Source organism: Periplaneta americana, chromosome 3 (genome assembly GCF_040183065.1).
Source record: "Periplaneta americana isolate PAMFEO1 chromosome 3, P.americana_PAMFEO1_priV1, whole genome shotgun sequence".
NCBI lineage: Eukaryota > Metazoa > Arthropoda > Insecta > Blattodea > Blattidae > Periplaneta > Periplaneta americana.
The window spans coordinates 37,796,912-37,812,177 of record NC_091119.1 but is presented as its reverse complement, the minus strand read 5'-3'; the positions used below and the strand labels follow the sequence as shown (position 1 = coordinate 37,812,177).

Below are 15,266 nucleotides of genomic sequence, written 5' to 3'. Positions count from 1 at the left end.
AATGAAACATCAGTATAATTAGATGAATGCTGCAATAATCAAATTATCAATACCTATTTTCCATCCCAGGCTGACATAGTAAGTGTCCTTAAATACAATTATTCTTTATAATTCTTAGTTTGTATTATTTATCAAATTTATGAAGCATTTCAGTCCATCATAAAAATTAATCTCACTACAAAAATTATTTTTATAATTAAAATATGTTGAGATAACTGTGGTTATTTAAATGTATATTTTCTACGTTCTTGTTACATTTGTTTTAAATGTTAATTTTCAAAGCCTTTTGCTTCACTGATATTTCTGTTATTTGGTTTAGTATTAAGAGGAGCATTCGTGTTTTAATGCCATATAGTATGTGTATAGCAATGAGCATCAGACATTGATGATTTGTCCTTTGCAGAATCTGGTATTATTTTGTTATATAGTAGTCATAATATGTAATTAATATTATGTTCATAGTATTTTATTATTAGCGCCATATCCTACACTACCCAAATGTTGCATGAGTAAGAACTGCGAATGTATTACAACATACTCTTTCATTATATGAATTAGAGAGAACAATAAATGATACTATATCTGTTTTAAAGATATTGACAAAAATATGTGTTCTGTCATATTTCTAATATTGAATAGTAGTTTTAAACAAGCTTTCTACATTTGTATTTGATACTTATAGCTTCACAAATTGAAGTAAAACCCTGGCTTCATCATTTCAATTGGTGTTGTTGGGAAAGCGAGAGAGATGAGGGAAGAGACAGACAGAGATGTGAGTGCGCTATTGCCCAATTTGTTGCAACTCGTACAATTAATAAAGACACAGTCAAATATATGTGGTTTCTGAAATAATACAAGGTGAAGCAAAATGTATGGTACAAAAAGAACATTGAATTACATCACATATTCATTTTGTATGAGGTCTTACCCACCTCAACTGATGTTGAATATGGCCATAAAGTCATTTAAATATGTGCTCCTGCATATATGACGTGTATCGTCTCAAATGCAGGTAGTGAGGCCGTAAAAGCATTACGAGAGGGATTCGGCCGGCGCCGTGGATTGTGTCCCGGCATAGCTCAGTTGGAAAGAGCGCTCAGCGCACAGAGCTGAGAGGTCCTGGGTTCGATTCCCGGTGCCGGTACGAATTTTTCTCGTATTAAATAGTAATAATAACATTGAATTATAAAAGAATGTTTGCATATCTAGAAATGCAGTTTATTTGCAAACAGTATACACATTTTACCATTTCCTTTAATGTCAATAAATGCTTATTTTTTTAAAATTACATGCAGTAAATGCCCTCCTTCATTCACTTCACAAAGGAAACTATCCATCACATGTACCAGCATGTCACGTGGAATGGCTGCAATTTCATTATGGATGGAAGCCTGTAATTCTGCAGTTGCCTCCTTGCGAGTGGAATATACCTTCTCCTTGAGTTAGCTCCAAAGAAAGAAATGTGGAGTCCACACCTGTGGAGTAACGGTCAGCGCATCTGGTCGCGAGACCAGGTGGCCTGGGTTCGAATCCCGGTCGGGGCAAGTTACCTGGTTGAGGTTTTTTCCGGGGTTTTCCCTCAACCCAATACGAGCAAATGCTGGGTAACTTTCGGTGCTGGACCCTGGACTCATTTCACAGGCATTATCACCTTCATATCATTCAGACGCTAAATAACCTAGATGTTGATACAGCATCATAAAATAACCTCCCAAAAAAAAAAAAAGAAATGTGGAACTGATAAGTCCGGGGATCTGGAGACCCAGTGTTTGTCACCAAAGCGAGAAGTGATCTGCCTGGAAACAGCTGTCACAATCTGTTCATGCAGTTACTGGCTCTGTGGGCAGTAGCTCCATCTTGCTGGAACCATGTGTCAAGATGTCCTATCCTTCTTTATTAGGTACCAGAAAGGTGTTGAACATTTGAAAATATCGTTCTAAGTTAACAGTAACGGTTCTGCCCTGGGGATCCTCGAAAAAGTATGGGCCAATAATCCCAAATCTGGCTACACCGCACCACACTGTAACTTCAGGGCTGTGCAGTGGAGTTTCATGAAGCCACTGAGGGTTGGTATCTGCCCAATACCGTAAGCTTTGCTTGTTCTCAGATCTGATTAAATGGAAATGTGCTTCATCATCCGACAGAAGCAAATTTGGCAGAATATTGTTGTTCTCAGCAATAATTTCTTGAAGTTGCACACAGAATGCTATTAAGTGTTTGTGTAGGCTTCCGCGGCTAGTGTACATGGTCTGTGAAGAAACTTCAAGGCTTATACCGCGTTGTCTTGGTGTTGGTGGCTGACGTTTCGACTGTTGTGTTGTGGTCATCCTCACAGCAGTTGGATAAGGAAATAGTATGTGAGCTTGTATATATACATATATGAGTCTCAATGTGGGAGGACTTTCAATGATACGTCATAGGTTCTCTTTCTGGCATCTGATTGGTTCTTTGTTGTCCAATCCAGTTGAGGTCTGTATGGAGGGGAGTATTCATATTAAAGACTTCCCTCCATTCAGACCTCAACCGGATTGGACAATGAAGAACCAATCAGATGCCAGAAAGAGAACCTACGACCTATCATTAAGACTCCTCTATATATATATATATATATATATATATATATATATATAAAAACAAGCTCACATACTATTTCCTTATCCAACTGCTCTGAGGATGGCCACAACACAGCGGTCAAAACGTCAGCCACCACATCAAGACAATGCGGTATAAGCCCCGTAATTTCTCCACAGACCAACAGAATGCTATTCTTATCTGCCAGTCAATTGGACGTGACTCATGAATAGTTTGCAGCTTATAAGGTTAGAATTTCAAATCTATTTACAATATCCAGTGAAGCGATTCGCCAGCTGATTTGCATTGTCAGCAAATGTCGAGGGCTGAGCGCTGTGGACTTTGCTGGAATTCTGCTTGAACATGATTGACATCTCTGGCATTCAGACGGTTCTCGGCCTACCTGACGATTTCTTGTTTTCCACATTTTAATGTTCTCTCCAAGACTGGACCATTCAATAAAATAAATTATATTATTTATAATAAAATAACCCCCCCCCCCCCAAAAAAAAAAACAAAAAAATTCTAAAAGTAAATAAAAAAATAAATCTAATAAAACAAATTGTCCATCTGTCAGGAACACGATGATGATGATGATGATGATGATGTCCTTGGCGAAAAAAATGTTGAACTGCTATTACACTACTTAAACGAACAAAAGCTTCTGCAACCTGAATTCATATTTGTATAGACCACTGATTCATCGCAAATGAAATGGCAGACCTCCTGGAATAAGCAAACAATTCCAAAGTCACCATTGCTATGTACTGCTATGCAGTGTTGTATTATGTAAATATCCCATACATTTTGCTCCACCTTGTACATGATAGACATATTCAGTGTGAAATAAATAATATTTCGAAGCTTCTACTTTGATTTAATACATGGATACGCAACACAACTCAACTACAATAAAATTGGTATAGACAATATTGAGATTATGGAGGTATTTTACCAGCAAGTCCACTTACACTACGTCAAACCTCCTACAGGCAAAACTTAGGGGTTGACTAGTCGCAATCCTATTGTTATGGCTCCTTCTAGCAGACATTCAAGGCAGAAATGAATCCGTAATTGTGGCAGTATTGTAAGATATTCTCTTCTATTGGGTGTGTTGCCTACACATACACACCCTCTCAGATATTTATGAGGGTTTGTGTCTGAAGGATGCAGAGAAAGAGAGGAGAGACCAGAAGTTGGTTTATTTTACGGGGTTTTACTTCAAGTTGTTAAGCTATATAAATCATCTTAAATATCAAGGAAGTATAAACATTAAATATTAATTTGCACTCAAAGAAAAACTGAAGTTCATTGAAAGACTTTTGGCGAAAATAATATAAAATGGTAATTTTCGGGAAAACAGTAAACGATTTCCTTTTTATGTTTCAGGCCTTCACTGTAATTGAGTTGTAAAGCAGAATTTTGGTTTTGCTACTGTCAGAGATTTGATTTCTCTGACTTTTGTAACTGCTTACAGATTCCATTCTTAGGATTGTATCATTTGAAGTCTGGTAGTTAGACTAGCTAAGCATAACGGGTAAAATAGAGTAGGCACTTCTTTGAGTGATACAACCTTGAAGATGAAACTCGTTAGTGGTTTCAATCAAGAGGAATTAAGTACAATTAATAACCCCAAAATCTTCTTCAATTTTTTTTTTTTTATTTATAGAAGAAATAGTGTTGGATAAAACAATAAAAGACCAGAGAATGTAAAGAAATGTTTCATTCAGACAAACAATATCAACATATTTAAAATGTTGAAGTTCTAAGAGTATAATTAATGCATTTCGCGAAAAGAAAGCAGATTTTGTCAGAGTCCAACCCATATGGGACTTAGAGTTCCTTGGCTACTTTTTTTCAAGTACATGAATTAAGGAATGGTTGTGAAATTTCGAATAGAGAAGGATTCGAATAGAAAATTAACGTGGATAAGTCATATGACACAATGTTTCGTAAAATTATAGTTTCACTTTTTGTAGTATAATGAGAAATTGCAAGCAATTTCACATTATCTCTCTCTATTTTTGATTATAATTTTGTTTAAAAATCTATGCAGCGAAATAATTATGGTGACAGTATTACGAAACTAGTTTCATAAGATATAAATATCTACAGTATTTGAAATTACTGAGCAAAGCCATTTTTATGATATGAAGAGTTCACTGCAAGAATGATGGATGTCACTTTCTTGTCGAAAATGAACCAAGACTGTCAATGCATAGCTTAAGACATATAGAATGTACATACAGAGTTATATGGCATTAACACAGATAGTCATTGTCCAGTAATGATCGGAAAATCACAGTTAAGCTTTGAGCGCTAAGCATTTCAAACTTTCAATTGCTTCTCCAAATGACATCCATCATTCTTGCAGTGGACTCTTCATATATGTCTTTACAAAAAAATAATACAGTCTGATCTGTTTGGGATGTCTTAAAATAAATCGACTATAAAATTTATAATGGGGATGCTGTAGAATTCATTTTAGTTCCAATGTGACACTGAAGCACGGGAGTTTTGTATCATCATTGTTACCACATAAAAAACAAAAGAAGTTACTCAGCAATGACCAAACAAACAAAATGCCGTTTACTGCACAACAATGAGCAAAATGTGTCTTCCATGTCAGTGGGCAAGTGAATACCCATAATGCAATCATATGGGATGTAAAAATCTACATATCTCATATGAACTGGAACGGACTAGTCCTAAAGTTAATGTTTGGTGCGTGGTAAGTCGCTATAATCTGTATGGGCAATATAGGAAATATTTCACTTAGGACCATACGTGAACATGTTGAAAAACTTTTTCGAACCACAATTGCAACAGAAAAACAACATGGGTATCATGTTGGAACAGGATGGTGCATCACCTCATTGGGCAACAGACGTCTATGATTACCTGGATGACACATTTGGTAACAACTGGTGTGGTCGAAGAGGGCCAATTATGTGGTCTCCAAATTCCCCAGACCTGGCACCACCTGATTTCATTCTCTGGGGTTTTTTGAAGAATGATGTGTATATACAGCGACCCAGGGATATTTATGATCTCAGAGCAAAGATTTTCTCAGCGTTTGAGAAAGTTACCCCTGAGATGGGAGGAATTAGCCACAAAATATGAACTGTGTTGTGTTTTTAAAGGTGGGCGCGTTGAGGTCTAATTTGAACAAAACTCCCATTCTTCTAGAATGCATGTATAAATTATTTAATAATAAATAGCAACAGTTCTCATTTTATCACGTTTTTATTTTATGCCTTCCCAAATGGATCACTCTGTAGTAATAAAGAAAAGGAACTTAGTTAAGTTATTTGTCCGAAGTTGACACAATTAAGATTTGGTTGCTTGTTGTCTACTGGTATGTTTTATTAAAAAAGTAATCTCACAGGTAAATTTTCTTGTTCCATTATTATTCTAGATGATATCTGATTGTTTTTAAATATTCGTTTACAATACTCATCTTCCATTCTGGTAAATGCAGTATGTTTCCCAAATATTAAATCTGAATTATTTCTCAGTATTTCCTTCTTGCAAGAAATATACATAAATTGCACAGTACCAGATATAGTCCCTTACAAGAAACGTATATTAACTGCACAGTATCAACTATCCCTTTTAATTTTCTAATGTATACTCGTATTGTATAAGTACAAATGGATTAGAAAGTCAGGACTTGATTCTCCCTTTGTGTGTTAAGTTTATTTGCCATCTCTTTTAGAATGAGTTTAGAACTCATAATGTCATCTACTCGTGATTTAATGGTTGCTAATAATGTGTTCATAGTGTTTACTGCTTAATTCCATACCTAGTTCTGTGGTCTCCGGCAGCAGATATGCTGTTACGTCTTTTTCCTTCTTGTTTTTGAGCACAGACTTTGTGTATGTCTTACATTTTGTCTTTCATCTTATAAGTTATTTTTACAGCATTACTTAAAATAAAACTCATCTGGCAACAGCAACAAAGTATAAATTGTAAACCAACGTAAAAATGACTTGAGAACTGTGTTGTTTCACTGGTTGCTAATGCCTCCTGAGACACGGTTTCTTTGATCTTCCTGAACTTTTCTAGAATAGCTTTCCGAAAAATACTCGTATATTCATGCATAATAAAATTGAACTTTAACTTTGGCAAGAAATTGTCGGAAAATTTTGTCTCGTCTCTATTGAAGTAAAGAGTTCTTTTACGTGCTGTAAATCTGAAATACCAACTTACACTTCCAATCACAAATAGCCCATGGTAGAGATTTTTATCACCTTTAAAAATCCAATGTCCTTGATGTTAGAACATGCAAACCTTGGGTTCTTTATGGTGCCTAGAATGCAAAGTAAATTAGTTTCCTGTCTGAAAGCACACCTGTTATTTATTTTCGAAGTCTTAATAGCAAACTTGCTATTTTTCTAAACACGAGAAGCAAATACTATAATTGAAGCAATGACATCATCGAGAATCAGTGACAGGTTAGGTTTGGTTTGTTGAGGCTTTTGGTATGCCTTGCATAAACGTTTTTTGGTAGCTGTATCAAAAACCTGAACAAACCAAACCTAACTTGTGAGATGTCCACCAGTTTTCTATCCATGCATAATTACTGGTTATTATGTATAATTCCTGGATTAGTTACTTTTCCGTAACAGGTACATCATAATATGGTACACGGTCATCTTTGTTGCCTTGCTGATCTCCCTTTTACTTCACGAGAAGCAAATACTATAATTGAAGCAATGACATCATCGAGAATCAGTGACAGGTTAGGTTTGGTTTGTTGAGGCTTTTGGTATGCCTTGCATAAACGTTTTTTGGTAGCTGTATCAAAAACCTGAACAAACCAAACCTAACCTGTGAGATGTCCACCAGTTTTCTATCCATGCATAATTACTGGTTATTATGTATAATTCCTGGATTAGTTACTTTTCCGTAACAGGTACATCATAATATGGTACACGGTCATCTTTGTTGCCTTGCTGATCTCCCTTTTACTAGTAAAATCTCTGTTGATAGTGTAATGAAGTCGTCATGTTGCTGATGTGTAGGCATTGACCTTCTGGTCTGTAGTCCAAAAATCATATTCCTAAATCTTCTTCAGTTTGGTGCCTGTTCCCATCTTGTTTAGTCGCGTTGTAATCTTTTAGTACTAGAAATGTATCTGATAAATAGTCCTTTAAAAAATGTTTATATTAGTTAATCTCGAATTTGCTCTTCAAGTTACTGTTCATTTGTAGAACTTCACATTGCCAGGCAGGTAAATTTTTATGAAAAAATACGAACCACCTTAATGTAGAGTGGTCCTTTCTCACATTGTTCATTTGTCTTTGGTAGTCTGGATACTATCATGCTGGTGTTTGGATCCAAGGTTCTCAGGTTCAGCCCTGGCCAAGAGTGATGTATTTTAAAGAGTAGTAAAGTCCTAAATATGGCCTCCATGAGGGCAATAAAGCTGAAAGGCCCATTTCGTAGTTTTACAGCACACAAGAGAACCCTGTCCTTGATAGCTCCAGACAGAATTCATCAGCCAGTCTCTGCAGTTGAAAACATCATTAAATATAATTTACTACCACCACCATCACCACCACCACCACCACCATCACCACCACTACTACTACTACTACTACTACTACTACTACTACTACTACTACTACTACTACTACTACTACTACTACTACTACTGCTACCACTGCTATTGCCACCATCACTATAATACTACTACTATAGTCCGTTTTATTTCATGGAATGCAGTTTCATAGAAAGGACTTTGCCGATAGATCTTCTACTGCCCCCTACTAATTGGTTGTCATAAATGTCTTCCTTACTGTGACGAAAATCTTGTCTTCGCCTGTTAGTAACCAATCACAACCCTCGTTCAGAAGAATTGACAGGTTCCTGTCAAATCCACATGAAGGCAGAGTTGCCGCATCTTTTCCGAATTCCAAGAATGCCATCAGTTAGCATGAGAGTATTATTGAGAGTGTATTCTGTAGTGTTCATTGAGCGGTCAGCTTGTGATATTATGTTGTCTTCTTCAAAACACGTGGCGTCCAGATGGGGATGACGGCCACGAATCCTCTCATTTTGAGGGTCACCAGGATTGTGGCAACTGTGCAATGTTGGGACGAAGGAACAGGATGGACTGGTCAGAGGTGTTTGTGTAGGAAGTCATAAATCTGTAAATGGGTGTTCAAAGGAGCCACCGAACTGCACTCCATGATATAAAATGGACTATACCACTGCCATTTCACATTGTTCATGTCAGTCTTCTAATCTACCAGTATTCGTTATATTTTATACAGTCGACTCCTCATAATTCGCATGCAGTTAATTTGCTTTGCTGGTAATTTGTGATTTTTTTTTTTTGGGAGGTGGGAGTAGGGTGGCAAAGTAACGTCATTTTTGTTTTTACTCTATTTACGCTCTCTCCCTCCTAAACTTCTCACCTTTCCCTCCCCACTCCAACATGTTTCGACCTGCGTTGACACCTGTGCTATGCATAGCAGAATTCACGTCTCATAACACATAATTTCCTTGCAGAATGTTGAATTTAGTAGAGCCTACAACATGAGAAATTTTGTCATTGTTTCAAAATGTTTTGCACTGTTTCACATTTTGCTCTTGATTTTGAGGTGTATTTTTAGAAATTAAATCTATGACAGTAACTTTTATTGGACTTTAAATAATAATAATAAAAATTTTGCGGATAATTCGCAATTTTCGATATTTTGCGGAAGTTCGTGCAATGATTACCTCGAATTGTTGGGAGTGGACAGTAGAAAGAATGAACCAACTCCAGAATTGTTACTGTCACTTTTATTGTGTTATTGAAATCATGTATAAAGGACTAAGTATTACATTATTGTTCACCATTTTGATATTGAGAACTTTTAAGCTACAATGAAGAGATAGTTAAAGTATTGTAAGAATGTACTGCTATCTCAATAGATCTTTAATTTGTAATAGCATGTAATTCTCAGGTAAATGCTAATTGAAACTTTAACAATTATTTTAGAGAAATGAAATATTACTTAAGGCTGTATGGTGCATACCAGATGTGTTATGCAATGTGGGCAGCAATTGGTGGTAAAGTAAGTGATACTGTGTACACCCTGCAGGCTGCAATAACTCTCACATTCATACTGTTACAGTTAGTGATTTCAGTGATAGCAATACTTACTTACTGGCTTTTAAGGAACCCGGAGGTTCATTGCCACCCTCACATAAGCCCGTCATTGGTCCCTATCCTGAGCAAGATCAATCCAGTCTCTATCATCATATCCCACTTCCCTCAAATCCAATAATAATACAATTATTAAAAACTTGGAAAAAAGTTATTTTTAAACACATACACGATACAAACATTGAAACATTTAATTAATTTAAATCAGTAAGATACTGTTCGTTTCATGACTTTAAGCACAGATCAGACATGGCAAATTTTCTAATTTGTATTGCAAATACTTCACAGTACAACAAATATCATACACAGAAACAAAAATAGGTGATCTCAGGTAATTGGCATGTGCTGATTTCCAATTTAAAGTCCATTTTCTTCCATTGCCTTACAGTTTTTTTGTGGGATCATACTGAATTTTTTTTCAACAATTCACACATTGTTATTCATAGATACTTCACTTTAAGAAAAGCTTTTGCAATAATACTACTGGAATCAATCCATCTTCCCAAACCAACATACTTAACCCATTTGATCCCAAGACACTTTCAATGATTGGAATATAAATATTTCAGAATTGATATTAACCCATTTATGCCCAAATTATTTTTTATTAAAAATGTTGGTGTTTCTTATATTACTACTTATTGACACATAAGAAACAAAATAAGATGATTATTGGTCCTCTCAAATCATTTACGCCGTAAATAATGCATGTTCCCGTTTGGGAACAGTGGGAGTAAAAGGGATAAACAATAAAAAAAAAACATACAAATTGTCTAAGAATGATAATTTTGTATCATTGTTGCAATATAAACTTAAAACATAGAAATATTCTCACCTTTTAAGAACTTCTTCCTGGATAACTTAGCGTAAAAACATGCTGGAGTAGTTCAACTCGCCATGCATCTTGCCGTGTGGTGATTAGGAAACAAACGATACATAATGGGTAAAAATATGTTGAAGCCATTTACCTTGCCACGCATCTCGCCATTCAGCGAGAATCAAACTGATTTGATTTTCAGGATGCAGTTGCCTGAAACTAGCGTTCTGATTGGTTGGTTGTCACAACGAAACATTATTGTATCTAGGACTCTGTAAAGACTTTAGCCAGCAGAGAGTGATCTTCACCGCATTAAAACATTGTCACGTCATAGCTTTTATGATAGTCAATCAATCGCGCTGCAATTCTTAGGATTCCTAGATAAATGTCTAAGGAAAACATAGAAAAAATTCGAAATCAATATCTTTTTTGGGAAGTGAAAAAAAAAAAAAACTAACTTTGAAGTGATCCGTCCAAAATAAGCAAAACTTGATAAGCGACAAACATTTTTAATTTTTACTTTAGATGGCGGGTCAAAATGAGAGAAATATTTAGAAAAAATGTAAATTATTTTCAAAAGTGGCTGCTACTCAAAATCCTTATTGGTTTTTCTAGTTTCGAGAAGTTAAAGGCGTGCCTGGTGGACTTCCGTATGCAGAGAGACTAAACTTTTGTCTGTTAGAACTGTGGATTCTCATAGAAATAATCGCTCTGATTTCAAATTTGTTTTCAAAATGTTTTCATTGCCTAAGGTTTTCGAGTTAATGGTGAGTTTTTAAATTTAAGGATGCACTGGAAGGAATGGTGAACAGGAGAAAAGTTCGAACACGAGAAGATGATAGACAACATTAAGATTTTTAAATTGTATGTGGAGACCAAGATGAAAAATAGGAAATTGAAAAATGCTGGGTTTGTAGTGAAAGACCTGCTCTTGGACAGAAAATTATGAAAATGAAAAGTGGAATTTTTTGCCAATGATAAATAATACAATTTAATTCATTCAGTGTTCTGCCCAAGGGCAGGTCTTTCACTGCAAACCCAGCTTTCTCCAATGTTTCTTATTTTCTGCCTTCCTCTTTGTCTCCTCATATGATCCATATATCTTAATGTCGTCTATCATCTGATATCTTCTTCTGTTCCAAACTCATCTCCCATTCACCATTGCTTCCAGTGCATCCTTTAGTAGGCAGTTTTTTCTCAGCCAGTGTCTCAACCAATTTCTCTTCCTCTTCCTGATCAGCTTCAGCATCATTCTTCTTCACCCACTCTTTCCAACACAGCTTCATTTCTTATTCTGCCTGTCCACTTCACACATTCCATTCTTCTCCATATCCACATTTCAAATGCTTCTATTCGCTTCTCTTCACTTCATCGTAATATCCATATTTCTGCCCCATACAATGCGACACTCCACATAAAGCACTTCACTAGTCTCTTCGTTAGTTCTTTTTTCAGAGATCCGCAGATGATGCTCCTTTTTTCTATTCCTTGGTCATTGCTATCCTTTTAACTTCCTGGCAGCAGCTCATGTTACTGCTTATATAGTACACCCCAAGTATTTGAAGCTGTCCACTTGCTCTACTGCTTCATTTCGAATGCGCAAGTTTATCTTCTTTATTTTTCTTCCCATGACCATGGCCTTCGTCTTATTTATATTTATCTTCATCCCATACTGCTGCAGTTTAATTATAGTACATTATTCCTATTAGATACAATTGTTACTTGAGAGATACTACCAACCTCTTTTCAGCAGAAAATGGTTGCTTATGTATGGGAGTTTTAGATTCTGCTAGGGTCGAGATACAATTGAAAGTTGACTGAGACATTATTAAATATTCGTACGATCTATCTGAAATTGTCTTTAGCTGCTGACACAATTCACCAAGTCTGGTGTCTTTATTACAACCCATATATTAATGTTTATTACATTGTTCTCTGAAGGGAACTAAATGGCTGATTGAATTTTTCCCGCCATATTAAATGGCAAGAAGCGTGGTGAGGTGAACTACTTCACTATGTTCTGCTGAGGTGAGATGCATGGCAAGATGAACGGCAAGGTGCGCTACTCGGAGAGGCGAGATGAACAACTCCAACATGTTTTTACTCTTAGACTTAGGTCATTAAGATGACTGTGGAACATCTGTGATAAATTGCCAGCAGTAAATGGCAAGCTTGTTGGGTGTTGATTTTCTTTTGTATTGCTTTTCCATTTTGAATGTGTGTTGGTGAAACCTTTCCCCATACTCATGGCTGACACCACCCAAGTTTGATGGAAAGAAATCCAGGTGTGAATGGAGAAAGTAAATTCTACGGAATATATTGCAACCTATTAATTTTGTAAAAAAAAGAAAAGGTAAAGGTATCCCCGTAACATGCCATGAAGGCACTTGGGGGGCATGGAGGTAGAGCCCCATGCTTTCCATGACCTCGGCACTAGAATGAGGTGGTGTGGTCGGCACCACGCTCTGACCGCCTTTTACCCCCGGGAAAGACCCGGTACTCAATTTTATAGGAGGCTGAGTGAACCTCGGGGCCGTTCTGAAAGTTTGGCAACGAGAAAAAATCCTGTCACCACGTGGGATCGAACCCCGGACCTTCCAGTCCAAGCCCTCAAAAAATCTTCCGTCAAATCTCTGTAATAATTGTTTGTTTTGTAGTTTCCCAGATAATCCACATACCGATTTAAAGGCAAGCCAAGCTATTTCTTCAACAGTCCTCTCGAACATAGCATTGTCAAGTCCGCACCTGTGGAGTAACGGTTAGCACGTCTGGTTGCAAAACCAGGTGGCCCAGGTTCGAATCCCGGTCGGGGCAAGTTACCTGGTTGAGGTTTTTTCTGGGGTTTTCCCTCAACCCAATTTGAGCAAATGCTGGGTAACTTTCGGTGCTGGACCCCGGACTCATTTCACTGGCATTATCACCTTCATCTCATTCAGACGCTAAATAACCTGAGATGTTGATACAACATCGTAAAGTAACCTACTAAAAAAAAGCATTTTCAAACTTATTACGGAGTGTGGGCTTCTAAAATTACCTTCCTTTAACTACTGAAGCTTTCCTGGCGACGTGATAATTCGAAATTTTCTCGGGCTTCCAGCCAGGTCATAAGTTGATGATCCACCGACGTTTCGAGGATGTTATCTTCCTCATCTTCAGGGTTAAATGATATCTGAGGGTACCCAGCTCCTTAATTTATAGTGCCAGAGGGAGTCAGCCGAGGAGCTGTGCGCCGATTGGCTGTTATTAGTTCGGGCCGCGTTCTCGCCGCGGTCCGCACTAACAACAGCCAATCGGCGCACAGCTCCTCGGCTGGAAGCCCGAGAAAATTTCGAATTACCTTCCTTTAGTTTATTCTTAATCAGCCTTGGAAATTTATCCTTATATATTGAAATGCCCTTCCCTGCTTTGTCAGGTGCCTCCACCATGTACTTCATTAACCCCAGTTTTATATGTAACACTGCTAAAAGAATTTTAGCCACATCAACAAGTGGTAGGTTTTTCATACTTGTCTCCTAGTACCAGTGCTGTCATGGTAATTTTTTTCTTGGCCATATGCCCCACCACTTGTTTTCTCCCTCGAAATATATTTTACTCTCCTCTTTCTGTCTCTCCGACTGTCATTTAATGATTTTTTTAATATTAAAGAAGAAGTACAGAAATTGTTTTGCTCTACATTTTAATTGTACAACAAGCTTGATTTAAAGAATATACCATGCAGCCCCACCGTAGATGCACACTTGTCTTGATGAATCTTGGAGTGTGTATTTGCAGCACTTCTTGTTTTTCAACCATTATTTTATATAATTCTGCAGAGATGGACAATTTTTGTTTATGAACATCAAGCAAAATACATTAGAAACAGCAAAAGATGGTCTAAGATCTGTACAGATCTCTGCGTATAAAACTTAGGCTGTATGGCTCCATACAGAAAAAATTGTCTTTTCCTCATACGATTAATTAAAAAAATTGTAGGTTCTCATACGATGTATGGCCTCCATGACAGCTCTGCCTAGTACTACACTTTCTATCGAAAGTTTCTCCCTGATTTCATGTCTGTGCTTATCCCAATTCTCCTACTCACCGAGAAAACAGCAAAATTTTGCGAACCCTGACTGCATTGCTGTTAGCATAAACTTTCAACTGCTGCAGATTCAACTCTTTATTGTGTACTTAAGTTGTTTTAAACCGTTAGGAATTTGAGTAATAGGGTGCTAGAAATTGCGGGACTCAATCTCAGCTCGATGTAAGGTTAATGATGAATTGTGAATCATTCTATGCACACTAATTTACTGAATCTCTTACCATGAAGAATTTGATTAATAATGGCGTTTCTTTCTTGGGGAACATACTGTCCACTCCGTTATGTCCAAATCCATGGTATATCAGACTGCTCTGCATCAGGCTTCTACTGCATTGAGTAAGATTTCAGGTAGCAGATGACACTATGAAAGCCTATGTGAAATATATGACACTTGTTTTATAGTTCAAAAGGGAAGCAACTCAGAAATTTAATTTTTATGGAAACTGCATTTTAAAGTTTCATGTTGAGGTGAAAAATTCAAGGATCATTGAAATTACTCAAAATTTTGTTAATGCTAATAATGTTTTATATTTACTATAAGTTGCAAATTAGAGTGATGATAATTGGATTTTTCACAGCAACATGAAATTTTAAAATGCAGTTTTCCCAAAACTTTAAATTTTGAATCGTTTATC

At 36.7% G+C, this 15,266-nt stretch overlaps 1 non-coding gene across 1 annotated transcript; it reads left to right on the top strand.

The window, feature by feature from the left end:
* The first annotated feature begins 1,068 nt into the window (after positions 1 to 1,068).
* TRNAC-ACA (transfer RNA cysteine (anticodon ACA)) lies at positions 1,069 to 1,144 on the top strand. Its single transcript has one exon. It is a non-coding gene; the product is annotated as a tRNA-Cys (tRNA).
* The last annotated feature ends 14,122 nt before the right edge of the window (positions 1,145 to 15,266 follow it).